We start from the raw sequence: 21,926 nt of genomic DNA, 5'->3' as shown, positions 1-21,926 counted from the left end.
AGTTTTTTGCTGACATGCAAGTTAATGCACGACAGGTTGACTAGGTGGGTGCTTGCTCTGCAGGAATATCAATTTCAAATAGTGTATATAAAAGGTTGTGACAACGTAGTACCTGATGCTTTGTCACGGTTGCCGCAAGGTCTGCCTGAGTTAACAACAATACTAGAACAGGCAACAGAGTACAAAATTTTAGTTATAAAAGACCCTACTTGTTGAAAAAAGTTCCTGCAGACGTGCAAGCAACTGACTAGTTTGCAGGACGAAGATCCCGCCTTGGGAAAAGTCAAACAAGAAGTCCTGTCTTCGGATGGAAATCAGATAGGTAGCCATTATTCTGTGCAAAATGGGGTATTATATTACCGGAAGGATGTTAACAAGGACTTGTGGTGTATCTGTGTACCGGAAGTATGTATGAGTGATTTAATCCGGCACGTGCACCTTTCGTGGGGACACGTGGGTACTGAAAAATGTAGAGCACTTCTCGCAAGACAATGTCATTAAGAATATGAAAAGAATAATTCAGAATGTTGTAAGGACATGTGTAGTTTGTCAAAGGACGAAACCTACAAATCTGTCCACTGTAAGTGAATTGCACCCTGTTGTTCCTAACAAACCATTACGACTAGTTTCTGTTGACATTCTAGGGCACTACCCACTGGCAGAGGTGGTGTGAAATATGTATTTGCTGTATATGATGCCTTTTCCAAATTTCTAAAATTGTATCCTGTAAAAGCTTCAACGGCCACACCCCTCATTCAGAAATTACGAACAGATTATTTTGTTAATGTTGGCAAACCACAGATCATATTACCCGATAATGCCACCTATTTTACTGGTCTCAAATGGAAAACGTTTCTACAAGAGCAAGGTATTAAACACATTTTTGTAGCTCGATTTCACCCGGAGAGCAGTCTTGTAGAGCGTACCTTTAAAGAGTTGAACAGGTTCATGAGAACTTACATTCCGAATCGCCATACCAAGTGGCCAGAATACGTTTCGACTTTTGAGGAACTCCACAATAGATTGTCACATTCAGCCACCGGTTATACTCCACTAGAAGTCATGTTTGGAAAGAATGAAACCGACAGCTGGCTGTCACCATTACCAACTGTACCACGACAAGTTGTACCTCACGAACAAATTATAGCTGAGACTTTGAATAACTTAACGAGGTGCGCGGAGCGCCGAAAGAAGAAGCATGACAAGAAAATAAAGAAGGTAACAGTGTATCAACCAGGTGACTTGGTGCTAATAAGGACTCATCCCAAGTCATCTCTGTTAGCGAAAAAGAATAAAAAATGGCAACTGGTGTATGCCGGGCCCTACAAAATCATAGACATACCACATGGATGTAGCTATTTGTTGGGTGACGTAGAATCGGGAGAGATTAAAGGACTCTATCCATACAAAGACTTAAAGAAGTTCGCTCAGTAGAGCAACGTTTACATTTCTGTGTAGTAGGTTAAGTTTAGAGTGTATTTTTTTTTCCTGTGTGTAAATGTTAAGATTTTAGTGTAACATTTAAAGACAATGAGGCACACAAGATTAGTGCGATTCAATTTTGTAGATGTTAAGGAATAATAGTATTTTTGAACAATTGCATTTTGAAAAAAAAATGAACGTAGATTTCAGAATATTTTACAAATTTCATGTTGAAAAATGTTTAAAAAAAAATTCAACGGCATGTAACGATGAAAGAATTTTTCATTAGTGTGTCATGAATATTTTTGAACTGTAGTAGTAATGCAACTTATGAAATTAAATATTATAGTGTATATGTCGTTTCATGTATTTATGTCTATACCGATCTTGAAATATGCTCAATCATAATTTACTTAACAATATCAGTGCAGGGTGTACATCACCCAAGGTACCTCATGTGTTGAGGACAAGGTACAAAGCAAATCAGTAAACGCGACTACCGCTAAGCACTGTTAAAATATATTGCCATCTGCTAAGGCAGAGATTTGCACGAATTTGTAGTGTAAACAAAAGTCACAAATCTAACATTAATCTAGGAACTTGCACGCTAGGCCTAGATTATAAAATGTGTACAATAATGCGAGAGGCAAAGTTTTGTAAAGTCGAGCCTGGCTCTGGAGGGCAAGTACGCAATGAGTGGGCAGACATGAGATGGGGCTTACCTCAGATGAGACGGAAATACAATTGTATAGTCAAAAAATCTGAAGGCAAGTACGACTCTAAGTGGAAAATGAAAAGAGATGATTAGTGCGAGAGACTGGTAAAATCCAGCACGAGCCAAAATCCAGTTCAGACTGAATGAAATACATTAGTGTTTGTGAACTAATCGAAACAGTTACTTTAAGCAGTGTGAAAAACTGTGAACGTGAAACTGTGATACGGACAGTGAAGTACTAGTATTGAACGTTCAACAGCGGTAAGAACGGCAAACGCCAATATTACGCACGAAAAACTGTGAATTTGCTTATAAATGTGAACTGCTAACGTGAAGTGAACCCACAGTCAATATTTTTGGGACAGACTGTAGTTTCAGTGAGCACAATAATGCGAGACTGGAATGCGATGCGTGGACTGTTGCAAAACAGTGACCGCAGAAACGGCGAATGTTTGTGCTAAACTCGTACTGGGACACTCTCCAGTGCCTGCGAGTGCGGCGAAAACATAAATAATTTTATCAAGACAAAAACTGACGTGTAATGGAAACAGTGGCGCATCAAAACTTCATTCACGGGAGAAGATCCATGTCATGTATTCTGCAACACCTCGGAAACTGGCGAAAACTTAACAACAACTGCCGCACTAATAAATGCTTCTTTCCCACTAGCGTAACCATCTGCAGCGGGAAACAAATATTACGTTGGTTGTGTGTATGTTTCATGTGCTACGTCGGAGATGCGTAGCAGAGCTGACTCCTGCCAACAAGCGCGTGGGGCGAATATCATCCCACTCCGCCACGCTCGGGCGAGACAGAAGCGCATCGCCAACCGTGCAGCCGATCAGCTGATTCTGACGTTCCGCGACGGCGAGAGACACGCTGGCGTCGAGCGGGCGTTGACCTCTCCGCAGCCGCCGCGACCGCCGAGCACCGAACACACCAACCGACGCCGTCGCGAGCTAAACGCCGCGGCGTAGATCATCAACGACACCGCAATCAACTGTTATAATGACCTCATTTCTTTGCGTAGTGCAACAAAACATTATTTGTAATGTATGCACATCCTGTACTCCAATGACATCCCAGAAACGTTTAAGTGAAAGTGACCCAAGCAGTTAGTCTGTCGCTCCGCCGAGGTTTTCACCAGGTTTCCCTACGGCCGCGCCAAATGGGGAGCGAACAGTTGACACCCCTGGGACTTCAAATATTCCGGACTAACTCGTGGTTGTATACCTTGAACCTCATCTGTATTACACTTTGTGGGCAACACACCTCAGTAATTTAACGATTTAAATATACGATGTGACATATGTAGACTGTGAAAGAAAAATCTGCGTGTGGACACTGTGGACATGAAAGAGGAAATATTTATGTCAAAAAACACGAACATTTTTTATGACATAAACATTTCGGGGGGCAATATAGCGTCCCCTGTGCCATATTACGAAAAGACTTAAAAACCACATTTATAAAGAAGACATTCATAATTTGTAAGAGATTTTTTTTCATGTAGCCGTAAAAAAATAATTTCTCTGTCCGAGTTTCAAATGCAAAGAAATAATTTATGACAAAATGATCTAAAGAGACGACAAGATACGCTCTTTTATTAATTTTTTTTTTAATCGTTTTCACTTCCTCACTTGTCTTGATGGTGTATCGGCGGACATCTTGCGAGTGCTGGCAAATGTAAGCATATTTGTATAAGTTAAGCATATAATATAATGATTTAATATTATTGTGCACTTTTAATTTGTAAGAGGTGATCCCGATTTCATGTCAGCCTTCCTTGAATTAACCTGCATTCAAGTAATTTACAGTTCAACAATCGCAGCGGCCGATGCAGCCAACGACGCCATTACGTGGCGATATTAACTTATGAAAAATTAGCGGAAGTGGAAAACTCGCCCGCTATTAACATAATATTAATTTTTCTCCACAGCCGCCCGACGTTGTAGAAAATACTTAGCTTTAAGATTCTTATTTTCAGTACCATAGCCGAGACCCAGAGCCAGGACTCTGACTACAATACAATGGTTAACGGAGGTAAGAAAAATACTCTCGCGCGTGTGTGGGCCGCAATTTTAATTAATAACTAAGGATTTCTTGCTTTAAAGTGAACTGACTAGCCGAGGAAATTAATATGAAAAGTTTATTACATTGTACAACTTATATGCTCATGTTTTAAGATTCAGCGAGTCTAACATTCATTAACGTAACAAATAATTTAAGATTAATGTTGTTAAAAAGGAGAACTTCAGGAAAGCATTTAATCGTAAAATCAAAATTAAATGAAATATCATTTTTATTAAGGCCCACCACGTAAGTCGGCAACAATCAAAAAATAATAATAACAATAACAATATATTAAATTACGACGGCCGACGGACGCGAGATACAGCTACCTTATGATGTCTGTTGGCAGTATAGTTCAGGTAGCGGACGACGTGTTGCTGTTTCCTGGGCCCAGAGCTGAGACTTGTTTCCTTCCTACTGCAGCAATACTTGTCATCGCACGACGTTTATATTGGCCAGCAGTCGGCCCTTCTATCAGCCGCCTCGTGTCGGCTCTAGTTAAGTAAATTTTATCATTTGGTAGTGCGATGGTGGAGTGTCCCCAATTAATTTCAGAACTCTTGAACTATTCAATATTGTGAATTCGGAAAGCGCATAGGCTTTAAAGCGTGTTCTGCAAGTCTGAAATTTCGTGTCACTGTACTTCCTCTTTAATTACTTGTTTAATCCTCGCTCCCTTGTTGCCAGTACTTTCAACTATGAAATTTTATCCAGAGTCATTAGCAAACTCCAGTCATTGTGAATCTTGCCTGCCTATTGCCTGTTGACTGTGGTAGCCGTTTGCTGTAATTTTCCACCTTTTCTTGTCTTTTGGACGATTGTATATTTATTTAAGAGTCATTGTCAAAGGTTCTGCTGGTGTGTTCCAGCTGGGATTCACATTTAAATTGTATGCCTTCCCAGCTATTCTTGTATATTGGGGAATTGTGTATTTTATTCATTAAGGGATTGTTATTAGCCGGCCGCAGTGGCCGAGCGGTTCTAGGCGCTACAGTCTGGAACTACGCGACCGCTACGGTCGCAGGTTCGAATCCTGCCTCGGGCATGTATGTGTGTGTTTTCATTAGGTTAGTTAGGTCTTAACAAAAGGATTGTGACCATAGATGTAAATTAAAGGAAACCTATTACATATACGGGTCACTGTGTTTTTTTGCTACGATGTCGTTGCTTGTGATTCTTATTAAGGTTTATAAGTTGTTAAGGGGTTTGCAACATCAACAATCAGTGGTGTGACTTGTTATCCTTTCTGTATTTTGGGTGGACATTATCTATGCTTCGGAATTGTTAATATCTTTAGTGGCCGTCATTTGTAATTATCTTTTCTGGTAAAACTCAGTTTGTTTAACCAGCTTGCAGTCACACCCAGTTGGTGTGTCGTCTTACTTGTATTTTTATATTTATTCCTGGTTTTAAGCCCTATTTTAATGATATAAATTGTTAAAGTGTTTTATTAATAAACTGCTCCTGTTTATGTTCTTTAAATTATTGTAAGCGTTGTTATTCTGTATTTTACAGGGTTTGTAATTTGTAATCATATTAATTGTTGTTAAGCAATAAAGTGTATTACATGAAACTCCGAAGGACGAAATATGTGGGACCACCTTCCATGTGTTTGCTCTGAGAATTATCCCAACATATGTTGTGATGTTGCGTTCTGCTTGGCAGGGAGGTTTAGATTTGTCTACCCTTTGATGTCATTTATTGTTTCTTCGGATTACTGTGTTAATATTTTCTCCTTTCCAAGGTGTTGTTCTGATATGTTGCCATTGTTTTCAGGGGACCGCTACATATCATGTATTCCAGAGGGTTTTTCGGAATTTCCCACCTGAAAAAATAGTTTTTGCTGTATGAATTGAAAGTAAGGCAAATTCCAACCAATGGTAGCGTCCCGGAATTAGCGACCAGGTTGCGTTTGGCGTTGAACAGCCTGCTTAGTCTTTCAGCGGATATCATCGAGCTGGTAGGTGCCTCTCTTCATAACGTTTCACCTGTGTTAGATGGCGTACAGTAAAATATCTCCTTTCTGGAGGATACTCAATACACAACCAGGCAGGTCGGTAGGGTACAAGCGCATCTGGCGTATTTATGGAATCGCTTGATGGACGGTGTTGAGCTTAACGATCCCGAAAGACTGAAAGTTACGCAGTTGAGTGATCAGGCAAGGGACTTGCAGGCTAGGGCGGCATCCTTGAGTTTCGAAAGCGAGGATGTAGGTACGGGGCAAGAAATTTTAATCCGTAATCAACTCAGTGACGGTAAACGCTCCGAGGCGCGAGGTCTAGGTAGTCTGCCCTCCAATCACTTTGCCAAGTCACCCAATCCAATTATGTGCCTCCTGGCTGGTATTTCAGAATTGTCTGTTGATAGACTGAATCAAGTGCAGCAAGTATTGTGACTGTATGTGTGGTTTGAGTTTCATAATGATGCCTTACATGTTCCAAAACCTTTAGCGAAAGGGACATTGGATACTTTGGTTTTGGAAACTCTGAGTCGTGAGGCACGTTCAGGGTTCTTATAACAGGCATAAAATTGTCGGCACGTGTGCATAATGAGCTTGATATGGGTATTATTGGCAGGTTCAGGGACCGTCGGAGACGTAGAGCCAATACACAGAGTGAATGGACATAGCTTGGTACGCCCATTACAGAGTGTGATAGCAGTTCTAACATCTTATGGGGCATGTGACCCAAGGATCGATCACGTTTGGTGTTTGCTCGCCTTCCCACCAACTTTGGTGAGTTGCAAGAACTGGTAGACTCTGTCGAGGGCATCACTTTTGCTGATGAGCAGTTTAGGGTAGATGTATCTTTGACACTGCTATCTTCAGTTTCCATGGGTGGCAAACCCTCTCTCAAATTTGATTCACTGGCACGCAGACGTTTGTTTTTCGATGTGGTGGACACGATCGTCTTGGACGAGAGTGCCCGGGTGTGAAGGGCCCGATGCCTAACACCTGACCCAGAACCCCTTGGGGTGCACGTATTCATTCTGCGACAGGACCATCTCTCCCTTATGTTTGTGCACGTGTCGGAGGGGAACTTCTGTGCCGGTTATTGGACTCTGCCTGTTCTGTATCGTTGCTTGACTATAAGTGGTATTTGGATTCGGCCATTCGTGTAAATTATATCCCGTGCACCCCTAACCTCAGAGACTTAATGTGGCCAATGGGTAGTGGTTACCTTTGTTTGGGGAAGTGTGTGCTGGCTTGTCCATTTGCAATTTCTCTTGCCTGGTTACCCCCCTGTTTGTAAACGACTTATCAGTTGATTTGTTGCTCAGCTGTGATATTAATCACGGAACGAGGTTGGTTGTTGATTTTGCTAGTCGTGCCTTAGTCTTTAAATTCTCGCGAGGTGAGAAGGGAGCCCTCTGTTCTAGTTGCCGTCCCACCGTTATTAATTCTGTAAGTCGCGAGATCTGGGAATTTGACGTGACTAAACTTCAATTGGAGCAAACCACCCATTTGTCTGTACCTCGTCTCCTACCTTACAAACGTCACAGAAGCTCTCCTGCGAAACTTGCAAAACAAGCACTCCTGGAAGAAAAAATATTGCGGAGATATGGCTTTGCCACAGCCTGGATGATGTTTCCAGAAAGAAACTTCCTGGCATTTTAAAACTGTGTGCTAATTTTGCGAGTGTCGCAGGATAGGTTCTCTGAAGGTTGGGAGGTAGGAGACGAGGTACTGGCGAAAGTAAAGCTGTAAGGACGGGTCGTGAGTCGTACTTGAACAGCACGCATGGCAGTCTGCCTTTGGCAGGGCAGAAGAGCGGACCGCGCTCTGCCGTCCACGCTGCTGCGCTCGCGGAGTGTTGGTCTTACTTCCTCGCTACTGCGCTTCTCAGCCGAACGAGCTATAATGGCCAACTCTTACGGGAAGAACTCTCTGAAGTTCACCTTTTCAAACGAATACGAGCGACCCAAAGCACTGGCCATCGGACGCATCCTACGCGAGGATTTGAAGATTCGCCGTGACGATCTCATGGGCACACACCTATCGATCTTTAGCAGAACCCTTTATGATAAGATGACTTCCGACGCTGCTTGAAACGAGATTATTTAACGGACGCGATATGGACTAAAATTTCGACACTCCAGCGGCAACGTCAGGTCTGTGGGGGTGGACCACGCAGGTCTTGGCCTTCGATCGATTCGTGTATTCGAACTGTCTTACGAGGTGAATGGAGATGAAGTCATCGCAGTGCTAAGACCTGATGGAAGAGTCCACAGTCACGTAGCCGAGACATGGGCACAGTTTACGACGTATCCGGTGCTTAATATTGTGAGACACGTCCGAATAGATCTCAAACGTCACGTCCCATCGTACATTTCTATCGGCGGCTGCCGTGAGGTGGTGCTTAACGACGGACAACCTCGAACATGTTCCGGTTGCGGCAAAGAATGTCACGTACGTAATGAATGCCTACAACGCCGCATCGCACAACTATGGCACGACGATACGATCACCTACCGAACCACAATCGCCCTTCCAATCAACTATGCGGTGACACTGCTCCTCCAACCCTCACAAGAAACAGTTGGTTAGCGTCTCTCTGGACCAATAGATCTGGAGGCGTCACAGAACCTTGCCACCGGCAGTGCCGCCCGCGAACATGACCTACAGCCGGACACATCCAGGCTAGAAGATCATAAGAATACCAGCAAGATTTTTATGGAGACTGAAGACCGCATCATAGCACCAGCAGCTTTTGTATCGGAACAACGCGAATGGCTTCCTTCCTCAGACAGCGAAGCACATTTCCGGAACCAAAGGTCGCCCAAAAGACGATAAAAACGACGCAAGATATCAAAATCGGCCACTGAGCCCCCTCTGCAGAACGAAGAGGTGGAGCATAAATCTGACGGAGTACACGATAGCTCTTTTTCCTCTGCCTCGGAAACACGTCATCCACGAGACTGTGAGCCGTCCAACAGAGATACTGAGCAAGACCCACGCCCAGAAGCCATGGAACATAGTACGTTTGTCGTCACCGAAGCAATTGAGCCGACTCAGCCAGCGCTGCCATCTCTCACCAATGTAGAAACTGACGGACATTTTTCATGGGCGGATGACGCTGATTTACCATCTCCATCCGATGCGGAAATGAGATCTGTTCCTCCGTCAGACCAACACTAAAATGGTGGATGTATCTACGACGACTTCTGCGACTACTATGTACTTCCAAAATTCACCAAGACAAACTTCACCAGCTACGAAGCTGTCAACATCACGGATCCCCCATCAGGCATCCCGAATAGCTAATTTCAACACCAATAATATGGGCTCCCAAGTTAAACTTCAACTGCTCTGCTACACGCTAAGAACAGCAGATATCGACATTACCCTGCTACACGGACGGATCGTTCCCAGTTCTACGCAGAACATATCACACATTTATTCCTCGGCAGATACGATCATTTCATCATAGGTGAAGATTTCAACTGTGTACAGACCAATTCCCTCATTTCACCACATGTCCAGAACTTCACTTCCTCGTCCGCTGCCTTCGTCTCCTCGACACTTGGAGAGTGGTTCACGGTGACCGCACGGACATGCACGCATCACGAGCCGCTCCGCCAGCCTATTCGGCAGAACATATATGTCTCTGACGCCTTAAAACCCGTTCTTCTCGATGCAGAACGTTGGCCGTCTGCCTTTACGGATTACATCTACATCTGTACCATGAACCTATATAGACAATCAATGTGGCGCAGTGCAGGGCCTTGGAGACTCAACGTAACAATACTGCGGGACCCTGAATGTCGACAACAGGCCATCGACACATGGCACTCTTGTGCTCATCGCGTTATGCGTTACGAGACCACACTGCAATGGTCGTTACTGTGAGTCAAATCGGCCATCCGATGCATCTGACATACTATTTGAGAGCCAAAGCCAGGTGGAATCAACACATAACACATTTATACTATAGCACTCTACGCGGACTCATGGACGTCCCCTATCTCCGGACCATCAGAGCGAAGATTAACGTATCAAGGCAAAGATTTCAACCATGAACAGGTGCCGCCTAGAAGAAGTCATTATACGAGCACGCGACCAAGATAGGATTAACGGTGAAGGACCTTCTATGCATCGTATTGTTCTAAATGTTCGCCAACGCCGACAGGCCTTAATGACAACTTCAGACCTACCTGATGGATGAAGGCTGACTTCGCAAGCTACCATTGCGGATGCCTTCACAACGCACTACAGACTTCTCTATGAAGGAGTACCTGTCGCTGCAGATGCCATTGCTGAGGTTGCCCAGGAGTTACATTGAACACTAAACCCCGTGGGTGCAACCCTCTTCACTGCAGAAGTGACCTCCGACGACGTACATTCCACTGTGGCCAAAGGATCACTCAATCGGTCTCCCGGCCCGGATGGTTTATCGCTCGAAGGTTTGAAAATCCGGTCGAAGCCGCGTTCATGGTTACGGAAGAACTGACTTTCTTATATTATATGCTTCGGCATCAGACGAGCCGCCGACGCGCTTTTATTCATTCTCTCACTACAAATGATGGACATATCGTAACGGCGCAAGATGATGTAGTGTGTATCTTATCCTAGTGCTATGTAGACATCTACGACATGAAACCTTTTACGACCCACTCGTCAGCATCTTGGATACGACACTTACACCTGAACATAATACAACGCTCTTAGCTGCCTTTGAGTCTAAGGAAGTTCACAAACTTATTGTGGGATCGCCTTCTCAAACGTTCCCGGGTCTAGAGGGACTTCCCAAAGAATTTTCCATGCGCTATTGGCCGTTTTTGGGTGCTACATTTACCCCCCTTTCGAATGATGCGTTACAGGGTAGAGTAGTGCCGACCTTGTTCAAAGTGGGAAAAATTGTTTTAATCCCGAAACGCACTTGACCGACTGCCCCTGATAGCTTTCTCCCGCTTACTTTGTTAAACTTTGATTATAAGACTGTGGCGAGGGCAGTTAATAGTACGATATCGGCTTTGATGGGGACGATTGTTGCAAAACATCAAAGCTGCGTACCTCGTCGTACCATTTTTATCCCTATAGTCAGTCGTGTGTCGTGACATGGTTCTGGTTGATGCTGTAACGTCCGTCCCATGTGCCCATGCTTTTCTAGACTTCGATTCATTTGATCGTGTTAATCACGACTTCCTGCTTCGGATTCTGGAGGCAGTTGTTTTCAGTGTTGACACACGGCGAGTGCTCTCAAATCTGTTTACGGGTATTTCGGCTTCGGTGGTTGTTAATGGCCAACTGACGCCCCCAATAAATATCCGTAGGGGAGTGCCTCATGGAAGCCCGCTGTCAATGACTTTGTTTATGTGTTTGTGTTGTCTCTGGAGCCCGGCCGGAGTGGCCGTGCGGTTCTAGGCGCTACAGTCTGGAGCCGAGCGACCGCTACGGTCGCAGGTTCGAATTCTGCCTCGGGCATGGATGTGTGTGATGTTCTTAGGTTCGTTAGGTTTAAGTAGTTCTAAGTTCTAGGGGACTGATGACCTAAGCAATTAAGTCCCATAGTGCTCAGATTCATTTGAACCACAATAGCAGCGTATAATATAGAACTAAGACGCTTCTATCGCACAGGCTACCTTTCTTTCCTAGCTTCTTTTAAGAGTCATTACTTGATCAATTATCATAGGCACTTGTGCACAAATTTCATGTTTTATTTAATTATGTGTAAACTATTAAACATTGGAAAATGTAAGTTATCTTAGGGGGAACGGAAGACGAAGACTTTAAACTCGGCATAGATTTATAATTATAACGTCTACGTGTTTCATAAGGTTGGTGCATAAGTTCGAAGCGTTTTTGTTTTTCATGTTGTTATTCCAGTTGCTATCGATATCTTTATCGAATGTCATTTTGTATTTGTAGTTCACTGTTGCCGTCTGCATTTACAGATTGTCAGTTTGTCATTTGGAGATTATGAGTGGAGCTGTAGATGCAAGTGCAGAAATCGGAACATTCCCGGCGTATACTTTTATTTGAACTCAATAGAGGGGTGACAGCAGTGGAAGAAGACAGTTACATTTGCACAGGGTATAGGGATAATGCTACTGGACAGAGCAATGAAATGGTTATCTCGTTGTATGAGGATCGTTTTGACAGTAGTGATTCCATGTTCAGGAATACCTTCGGGTTTGATGGAGATAGTTTAAACGCATTATTTCACAAGTACCCACATCAGTTTACTCATTAACTCGGAAATGTGATAAACTGTGATTATTCCACCATCGTACGACAGTTGCATGCAATGGAACAGCTTCAAAGTCGTGTGTATTGGTACCAGATGCTCAGAGCCAAAATCACAAAAATTAGCTGGCGGCCATATGTCCATCTGTGCTTGCTCGTCATCAATTGGCTCGTGAACAGAACCTATTATTCCTACACTGTGTCGTTACTGCTGATTAGAAATGGTGCCTTTATGCTAACATAAGGAAAAGAAACAATTGGTTGAGCTAAAACAAAGCAGCAACTCCCTGTAAAAAGACCTGCACGCACCCACGAATGATAATGTTACACATGTGGTGGAAGAGCGATGGAGTAACCATCTCTGCTGGCATTTATTCTCAACAGCTGAGATATCTTGCAGACGTAATGCAAGAATAACGACCAGCAGGACTGCGTGAAGTGATGCTACTTCAGATAACCCGCGTCCACATTGTGCTAGACTGACAAGAAACACTATGCAAGAGTTGGGTTGGGAAGTAATTACACACCATCTTATTCATTCGATCTTGTGCCATCAGTATGTCTCCTTTTCCGCTTTCTATCGAACAACGTTCATGAAACCTGCTTGCCGGATGAAAATGCACTCCGAATATGGCTCAAAGAGGTCTTCGCCTGAAAAACCTCTTGATTTCCGTAGTCGCTGAATAGAAAAGTTACCCTAGCATTGGCATACTGTTGTAAACAGTGAAGGAGAAAATATTACTGGCTAAAGCCTCTGTTATGTGTATCTGTTCTGTTTACTAAAATTATGGAAAAACGGTACTAACATATGCAGCAACCCAATTTATTGGGTCCATAGGTCCACTTCCTAAATATTGCGCTCGTTGTGAGTTTCGGCATTGAATCCGAGGACTTATATGTCCGAGAGGGCAGTAACTCGTTGTCGTTGTGAGCTGAGGGGTCATTCCGTGTCAGACTGTCACGCTGTGTGGAACGGTATTGCAGGTAGTTTGTATGTTGGGGTGGTGTCAGTGGTTTTACGACCTATGAAGTGATTGTAGAGTGATAAGCGGCTACTCATGTACTTGAACAATTCTTAACGCTTACAAAATCTTAAGTCAAATGAGATTTGGGAACAGTGAGGCTGCTGTGACATTAATATTTCGTGATGGTTAGGCGACGTACGGTTTTGGACTTTTTGACTGATTACAGTCAGAGTAGTGGAACAATACCAATACAAACCCACATTTCATCCAGTCTTCATCATCATCACTGTGTCCAGATAATTTATAAATCTCTCTCGCTACATTATACCCTGACCAAAGAGATCTACATCTAAAGATACATCACTACCTTGGCATTGCTGGAATTCACACGTAAGTGCCTGGCAGAAGAGTCATCGAACCACTTTTTTACTTCACTGTTCCACTATTGGACAGTGTGCGAGCTGATTTACGACGCCATACTCTCCTACCACCTGAACAGCAAATGATTTATGTCATCCTCACCCTCCCCTTGCCACAATAGGGAAAACTTGGTTCTAGGACAGACAGTAGATCATGTATGACACTTGGAAGTCAAAACAGAGCTATGATTAAAATGCAGGATTAATTGTTCCTCATTGGATAACCTCTTAATGTCTCCCTCATCCCTCTCGGACATGTTAAGTTCAAGGACAAATATTCTCCTTGTTCCGCCAAGATTGTATCCGATATGACAGACCCCATCTAATATCGCAAATCCAATATAGGCAACGAAGTGTCGCAGGGCAGGTGGAATTAACCATGAAGGGCTTCTTGCAGTAGATCAAACGTCACCCCTGTTCAAATTAATCTGTCTATATGGTATCCCCATCAAGTATGGCGATGAAAATGGTGATTGGCCAAAGGATGGTTACCTATGTGACTTGTACTTAGCAAAAAACAACTCGTGCCCTCATTTATCATACCATCTATAATAGCGAGAGTTGTGGTATGATTTACAAGGCCACCTAAACAAAATTCCAAAATTATTTATTTTAGTTTCATAGCAATTAGACTGTGTAAGCATAGTACATTTTTTTTGTATTTTTAACGTCCTGCACCACATATATTGTTACATGATACAGTAGTGACAACACACTTGACACAAAGAGTTATTTTAAACACGGTGATTCATTTTGTAAGTTGCAATATGGATGGACTTCAACTAATTTTAGTACCTTCATGCTACACGTTAGTCAACCTGTGTGAGAAAATTACACTAGTTGTATGTTTAATAGAAGTTCTTTACATGGTCAAGAATAGTAGGATGGAGGGGGTAGGCGGGAGGGGAAGCCGATCTCTAGTATGCCTTGTCATGCTTGCTACCATTTTCGAGGCGTGTTGTATTGCATTGCAGTAGTTAACATGCAACAGAAAAATTAAGGCAACATGTTGAGCATTATAAGGGCTCCCAGATATGCTTTAGAGTCATACATACTTATTGCGTGTTATATTTATTTAGAAACTGAAGAAGAAACGTTTGGTAATATGAAGCGTGGATGAGGAAGGTTCGTGTATGTTTACTTCAACAAATATCACGCTAACAGCACGCAGCATAATTTGCACGTCTTCGCCTACTGAACTATGTCTTCAGTAGCACTACATGTGTTTGCATTCCAGGTATTACGTATTTTGATAAAAAGATTTATATGATACGCATGTAGTGCCCATACAAATTTAGCGAAGCAAACCGTTTAATATTCCCCAACTTCAATGAACCAAGGCTTGTTACTGTCAGCGGGGCAGTTTATTGAAAGTGTTTAGTTGTAACGTAGCAATGTATGGAATAAAGTGTCGCAATTGCATCTACTTATCAGTAACCAAGAATATCCTCTGAAATCCTCAAAGATTCTGTTATATGAATCGATTTAGACACAAATTGCTTTGCCATGAACGAAGTCCCTTATTAAGATTCTGATCCATTGCATAAATTCGAGATCTTAATAGTTTGCTGCTGCTCTCTAGTTCAATCCCATAGTTTCATAGAAATTTTTTAATCCCCTATATTCGTTAAAGTATCGACAAGTGTCGTCTTTCTCCTAATAAATATATAAATATGTGCTGTCATCGCGCTCTTATACATCCAGTGCAGACAATTTTTGCTGCAAATTCCGTTTACTTTCACTGAGCGATTTTTTTTGTCCTAAGAGCATCAAGAGCATCTATAAAATCGGTGTAATATTTCTGAACTATTGTGATATATTCCAAAAATATTATCCAAAACAGCAGCATTTACATTCCATGGTTTAAAATTTCCGTTTTTTTAAAATTACAATGAGGAGATAAAAAGAGGACCACAAGGAACTAGAGGGAGAACAAGCATACAATCAGACACCATATCTAAAAATTATTTTATTTCCTACAATATTCTAAACTGGGAAAAAATTCGGGAAACGTGTTGTGCTACGTATGTAAAATAATAAATGGCGAAGGAACTTTATTGTTGTATAATTGAACTGGAACCCGTCTTTTCATTAAGCCAACAAGGGAGATATTGCTACTAGTTCCAGTTTCTATCATTTATGAGACTCATACTTCACTTTTTATCTACTGTTAAAAGATTGCAACTCCAAACGTTAACGTAGCGGTATCAAGTAGCTATTAAATGGGAGAACCATGTGATCAAAACTGGTGCCAGAGGCAGGGTTAGTATGAGACTGTTCTGAATGATTCAAAGAACCGACTCGTAGGGGAATATCTTACGTGATCCAGTAACAGACAGGATCTAATAACAGACCCGAATGGGTTTACGTAAAGGAGAGACTGTCACTATAGAGCAGTTAAGGCTTCAATGACTCCAACTGTAAAAACGAAGAAAAAGAAGTTACGAGATATATGAAAATATTCCTCCTTAGCAGAATAGCAGGAAATAAACTGGAGAGTATTCGAGCTGTCACCATCGAATATTCATCTGCTCTGATGAAGAAGATGTGAAGCACAAATGGATGAAATCTAAAAGTACTGAAAACGCATCTTAACTTGTAAGTACCAAGTACCATCGAATATTCATCTGCTCTGATGAAGAAGATGTGAAGCACAAATGGATGAAATGTAAAAGTACTGAAAACGCATCTTAACTTGTAAGTACCAAGTACCATCGAATATTCATCTGCTCTGATGAAGAAGATGTGAAGCACAAATGGATGAAATCTAAAAGTACTGAAAACGCATCTTAACTTGTAAGTACCAAGTACCATCGAATATTCATCTGCTCTGATGAAGAAGATGTGAAGCACAAATGGATGAAATCTAAAAGTACTGAAAACGCATCTTAACTTGTAAGTACCAAGTACCATCGAATATTCATCTGCTCTGATGAAGAAGATGTGAAGCACAAATGGATGAAATGTAAAAGTACTGAAAACGCATCTTAACTTGTAAGTACCAAGTACCATCGAATATTCATCTGCTCTGATGAAGAAGATGTGAAGCACAAATGGATGAAATCTAAAAGTACTGAAAACGCATCTTAACTTGTAAGTACCAAGTACCATCGAATATTCATCTGCTCTGATGAAGAAGATGTGAAGCACAAATGGATGAAATCTAAAAGTACTGAAAACGCGTCTTAACTTGTAAGTACCAAGTAGGCTTGCGATGGATCGCAAAGACTGACCACAGTTCACGTGGTATGTTACTAAGCCCATCCTAAAAGAAGGAGAACTTCAATAGAGATTTAAACGACGGCAGAGCCTAGTTAACAATCACAAGCTGAAGGTAACCATGTGTTTGAAATTAAAATGTCACTAACCGATATGATCAAAAATCCTAAGAAGTATCGGACCTGAAAATGCGTCTACACTACCTATTCAGTCACCTTTTGGTCGTACTGGCACCTAAATGGAAGTTCATGAAGAGAAGGTCGAATTACTGAAATCGGTCTTTCGAAACTGTTTCATCATGGAATGAAGGCTCACCCAATTATGCCATAGCGCTCATTTGGTCGACGTGGACATAATTGATGCGCATAATAGAAACCAAAATTGCTCAATAGTGTAAAAGTAGAAAATCATATGGACCTGGGAGATACTTGTAAGATCATATGCAGAAAATTCTTCCCTTGGAGCAGAAGTTTATCGTAAGTTGCAGGACCAACGAAGCTTTCCAATCGATTTGAAAAAGCGTACGTGATTGGAAATTGGAAATTTGTGGTAAGTTCCCATGGGACCGAAGTGCTGTGGTCATTGGTCCCTAGGTTTACACACTACTTAATCTAACTAAACAACTTACGCTAAGGACAACACACACACACTCATGTCCGAGGGAGGAGTCGAACCTCCGGCAGGGGGAGCCGCGCGAACCACGGCAAGGCGCCTCACACCGCGCGGCTACACCGCGCGGCTGCGCATGATTGAAGGCCTAAATCGCTAACGTACAGAGTGATTGAACACGTTTCACATTCACTCATTATGACTATTTTTGGACGACGAGAATCTTCTCCATTGGAAATTCACATGAATTCTGCAAACAGAAATCTCGTGAAAGCTCAGCTCCAGAGCGTGGACAATGTAGTCCACATTAGTTCCTCGTTTCTTTAATTATTCCGAAAGATATTCGATACAGATATGTGTCGCTGTAGATATAACTCAACACATCGCTATTAACGGAACAAAATCGACAGTTGGGAAGACAATTTAAAGAGCATTCAAAAGAAGGGCGACGTAGTCACTAGTGTTCACACTACAGTGTTAAAAAAAGTATTCTATATTTGGAGCCGTGGCACTTTGGATTAAAACATGGCCAAAATGTCAAGTAGATATGTTCTCTGAAATGCATACCTCAAGAGCTCTGAGCACTTACTGATTTTTCAAAAGTGGTTCAAATGGCTCTGAGCACTATGGGACTTAACATCTGAGGTCATCAGTCCCCTAGAACTTAGAAGTACTGAAACCTAACTAACCTAAGGACATCACACACATCCATGCCCGAGACAGGATTCGAACCTGCACCGTAGCGGTCGCGCGGTTCCATTGTGAAGCGCGTAGAATCGCTCGACCACACCGGCCGGCTATTGATCTTTGTTACTGTGAGAGACTGTTCTAGCGCAGGACGAACGACCTACGGAACGCAGTAAACAAATGAACACGTTCCTCTGTTATTGTCTGTGAATACAACATGCAGTAAACATCTGTTAGTTTTTTGCTCCAAACCGTATTCACAGTTCTGGGTAAGTGGAGCACATTCCTTAATTCTAACAGGACCAATTCGTATTTTTAATAGCTTGTGTAAAAAATTTATGTTACACTTTTTACTCTGAACTTGCCAGCACTAAGGAAGCGTGTTATTACAGAGCGATGGCTCACAAGCATAGGATGCACGCAGCAGCAAGCAGATTACATTACGAGCTCTGTTTGTAACACTACAACCCAGTGCCTCACGTATTCTTCAGCTACATCATGTCCGGAGTTCAAAACAATTTTCTTGAACTACATATATTTATTAATTTTGTCAGTAATTAGTATCATGAAAATATAATTTATGCTAAAAGAATAAATAAGAAATAATTATGTCAAATCGCTGTAGCAAATACGCTGACAATGTCGGAGATATTTTATTGCACGAAACACGAGTAATATATTTCATGTAACAATAACTTCGTTGGGTTGAGAGAGCGGGTAGAGATGAGTTGTGAAGTTTCTGTGTTCTGGTATACATGCGTGTGTTGGCGCGGAAATGCCAAATGGAGATTGTGATGGAAATGGTTTTATTATAAGAAGCAAGGCAAAATATCAGTGAGCGAGCACGTGTATGGGCATAGTACACGGTCGCTAGAAGGTTTTTGAAATTAATGAAGACTGCTGCGTGTCGTAATTATAATTAACATTATTGTAACCCATATTGACGTCTTTAGTGTCCATGTTACGGATCTTTTCTACATCTAAGTTCACACAAGTGAATTTTGCTTATTTGCCGCATTATCTGCCTTGCTCACTATTTGCAAGATTTCAGAATTCGGTCTCACTTCAGTAAAACTTTCATTCATTACGTTTTTCTATTTCTGCCGTTGTTGTACACAGTAACCACTCATGCAGTAACAATTAGTTTGTAACTGTCTATATTCGAAAGGTAATCTTCGGATTATATACCTTGTTTCTGTTAATAATTGAATCGTTTGTACACATGTCAGAATATTTTTATGCACTGAAGAGTATAGGTGCGATATATACCGTTACATAGAAACCAAATAATGTGGTCTCATTTGTTTTCTCATTTTTACTGCATTCTGTAGACAGTTAGAAATAGCAAAGGGTTTACAGTAGACGAGATGTGCTTCGCGGTATCAAAGATTAACAATGCTCCTGCCTCTTAAAGTGTGCATTTTACATACCATGTTTATTGGAATTTTTTGTTGTTTTCGTCCATGTAACACTCACTCAAAACATGGAATACATTTTTAACACCCTGTATATAAATGATTTAGTGACAACGGCGGAAGGTTCATGAGATACATCGTGGACGATACTGTTGTCTGTAGTGAGGCTGCAACGTCTGAAGACTGCAGGAAAATGAAAATCTACGGAGGCTGGACGATTGGGGGAGATGTTGGAAGTTGACCACGTACGTAATTAAGTATAATGCATTGGGCATAAATAAGTGAAGAGATCCACTACTGTTAAATTACACTAATGGCGACCAATCACTGGAACTAGAACGTGCCTAGCAGTAATTGTCCGAAGTGTCCTGAAGTGGAACGACCACACAAAACCGGATGCAAGAAAAGCCATTGCCAGTCTCAGAATTATTGGAAAATTCTTAAGACAGCATAATTCTCCTACGAAAGAGATAGCTTGCAAAAAAATCTCTCAGTAGGTCCCCGAATACTTCTCATCCGTCTGGAATCGATAGAACAGACATAGAGAAGATACAGTGAAGGGTGGTACGTTTAAACAAGGAGATGCTTGACGAACTCCACTTATTATCACACCGATATTTGGCAACAGTAACAAGATTATTACGGCTGTACCTAACATAGTGATATAACATGATGAGTTTCGTTTCTACCACTGCATTCCCGTTTCGTCACTTTCCTTGCAAGCTGCTATTTCATCCATAAAGCGAATTTATCTTTATGTCGGTCACTTTTTCTCTACACTTATTGTTTGGTTAGGACAACTGAATTCTCAGCAAACAATAAAAGTGTGCTACTCAAATTTTCTGGTATGTGGTTCGGTAATTTCTCCATTCACAGCTCATTCATTCCTCAGTTTGGTATCCTGTATATTTTCCTATCTTGTGCTACCCTATTCGCCTTGCAAGCCTGTAAAATCCATCATACTTCATTGTCTGTTAGCGTTGTTTTCGCCTTCGCGTGGCGCTTCGAATTTTCCCTTCGATTGCTCTCTAACTACTCAACGGTATATAAGTACTATTCTGATACACGCCACGTGGGATTAGCCGAGCGGTCTAAGGCGCTGCAGTCACGGACTGTGCGGCTGGTCCCGGCGGAGGTTCGAGTCCTCCCTCGGGCATGGGTGTGTGTGTGTGTTTGTCATTAGGATAATTTAGGTTAAGTAGTGTGTAAGCTTAGGGATTGATGATCTTAGCAGTTAAGTCCCATAAGATTTGACACACATTTCATTCTGATACACATAATATTGGTAACTGTTGAGGTCATACCATAAAAGCACTGAAATTATTGATATAGACTACAAGAACACCTTTCGTCGAGTACCTATGCACTACACGGCTCGCGAGCACCAGCGAATGGAACAGTCCTAGAACACTCGATACTCTAAGCTGTTTTGTGACTATTACCTCGACAGTTGCGGCAGTGATAAATTCTTCGACGATTGCAGAAAGAGATTTTCACAACCTAACACTTCTTCAGGAACTATGTAAAAGGAAGTAACGAAGGGAAAAAGGTTACCGTGAATGAAAATTTATGAATTCAGCCAATACTCGCCAGCAACAAGCAACAGTGGAGCCTTCATTGTACTCAGTAAGAACTACTACTGCTTCTTGCTTTGTGTTTTCGTTTACATATATTTAAACACCCGATCCACCGGTTATCGTAGCATTCCATTCTGATTTTCCCTTCCATGAACTGTGGTTGCAACAACAAGCAACATATCGACTTTCCTTGTACATAAAAGGATGCTATCGATGATGTGTCATGTTTGTTATCAACAACATTTTAACAGCCACTGTCAAAACGACGGGTTATCATACTGTCACATTGCACCTTTCATTCTTTTCGTTGTGTGTCATTGAGATACAGCCAAGGAAATGAAAACACCAATGTCTACGGAATTTACATGCTACAGCTCACCAACATACCATAGCTGATATATCCATTTCTTCGGGGCAATTTATGTTAAAGCCGCAGTGAGAAGAGAAAATGACAGTAAAAAGGTGAGTCACTACATATTGCTCATGGGGAATTTACATGCCATGGCTCACCAACACACCTTAGCCAATATTTCCATCTCTTCGGGGCAATTTATGTTAAAGCAGCAGTGAGAAGAGAAGAAGCTAGTAAAGCAGTGAGTCACTACAAATTGCTCAAGACGCTTTTTTAAAATAGCACAAA

General features: G+C 41.9%; 1 long non-coding RNA gene across 3 annotated transcripts in view; it reads right to left on the bottom strand.

Moving 5' to 3' along the window:
- Positions 1-21,926, bottom strand: part of LOC126236563 (uncharacterized) — a 102,639-nt gene that overhangs the window by 18,718 nt on the left and 61,995 nt on the right. Inside the window, exon 1 of one of the 3 annotated variants that reach the window (XR_007544953.1) lies at positions 21,152-21,281. The exons of 1 other annotated variant lie outside the window; for it this stretch is intronic. This is a non-coding gene — a long non-coding RNA (uncharacterized LOC126236563). Of the gene's footprint in view, positions 1-4,539; positions 4,620-21,151; positions 21,282-21,926 lie in introns of those variants that run through there. One more of the 3 variants, XR_007544954.1, reaches the window with a different exon arrangement.

The sequence above is a fragment of the Schistocerca nitens genome, chromosome 2, assembly GCF_023898315.1.
Source record: "Schistocerca nitens isolate TAMUIC-IGC-003100 chromosome 2, iqSchNite1.1, whole genome shotgun sequence".
Taxonomy (NCBI): Eukaryota; Metazoa; Arthropoda; class Insecta; order Orthoptera; family Acrididae; genus Schistocerca; species Schistocerca nitens.
This window is presented reverse-complemented; position numbering and strand designations above follow the sequence as displayed.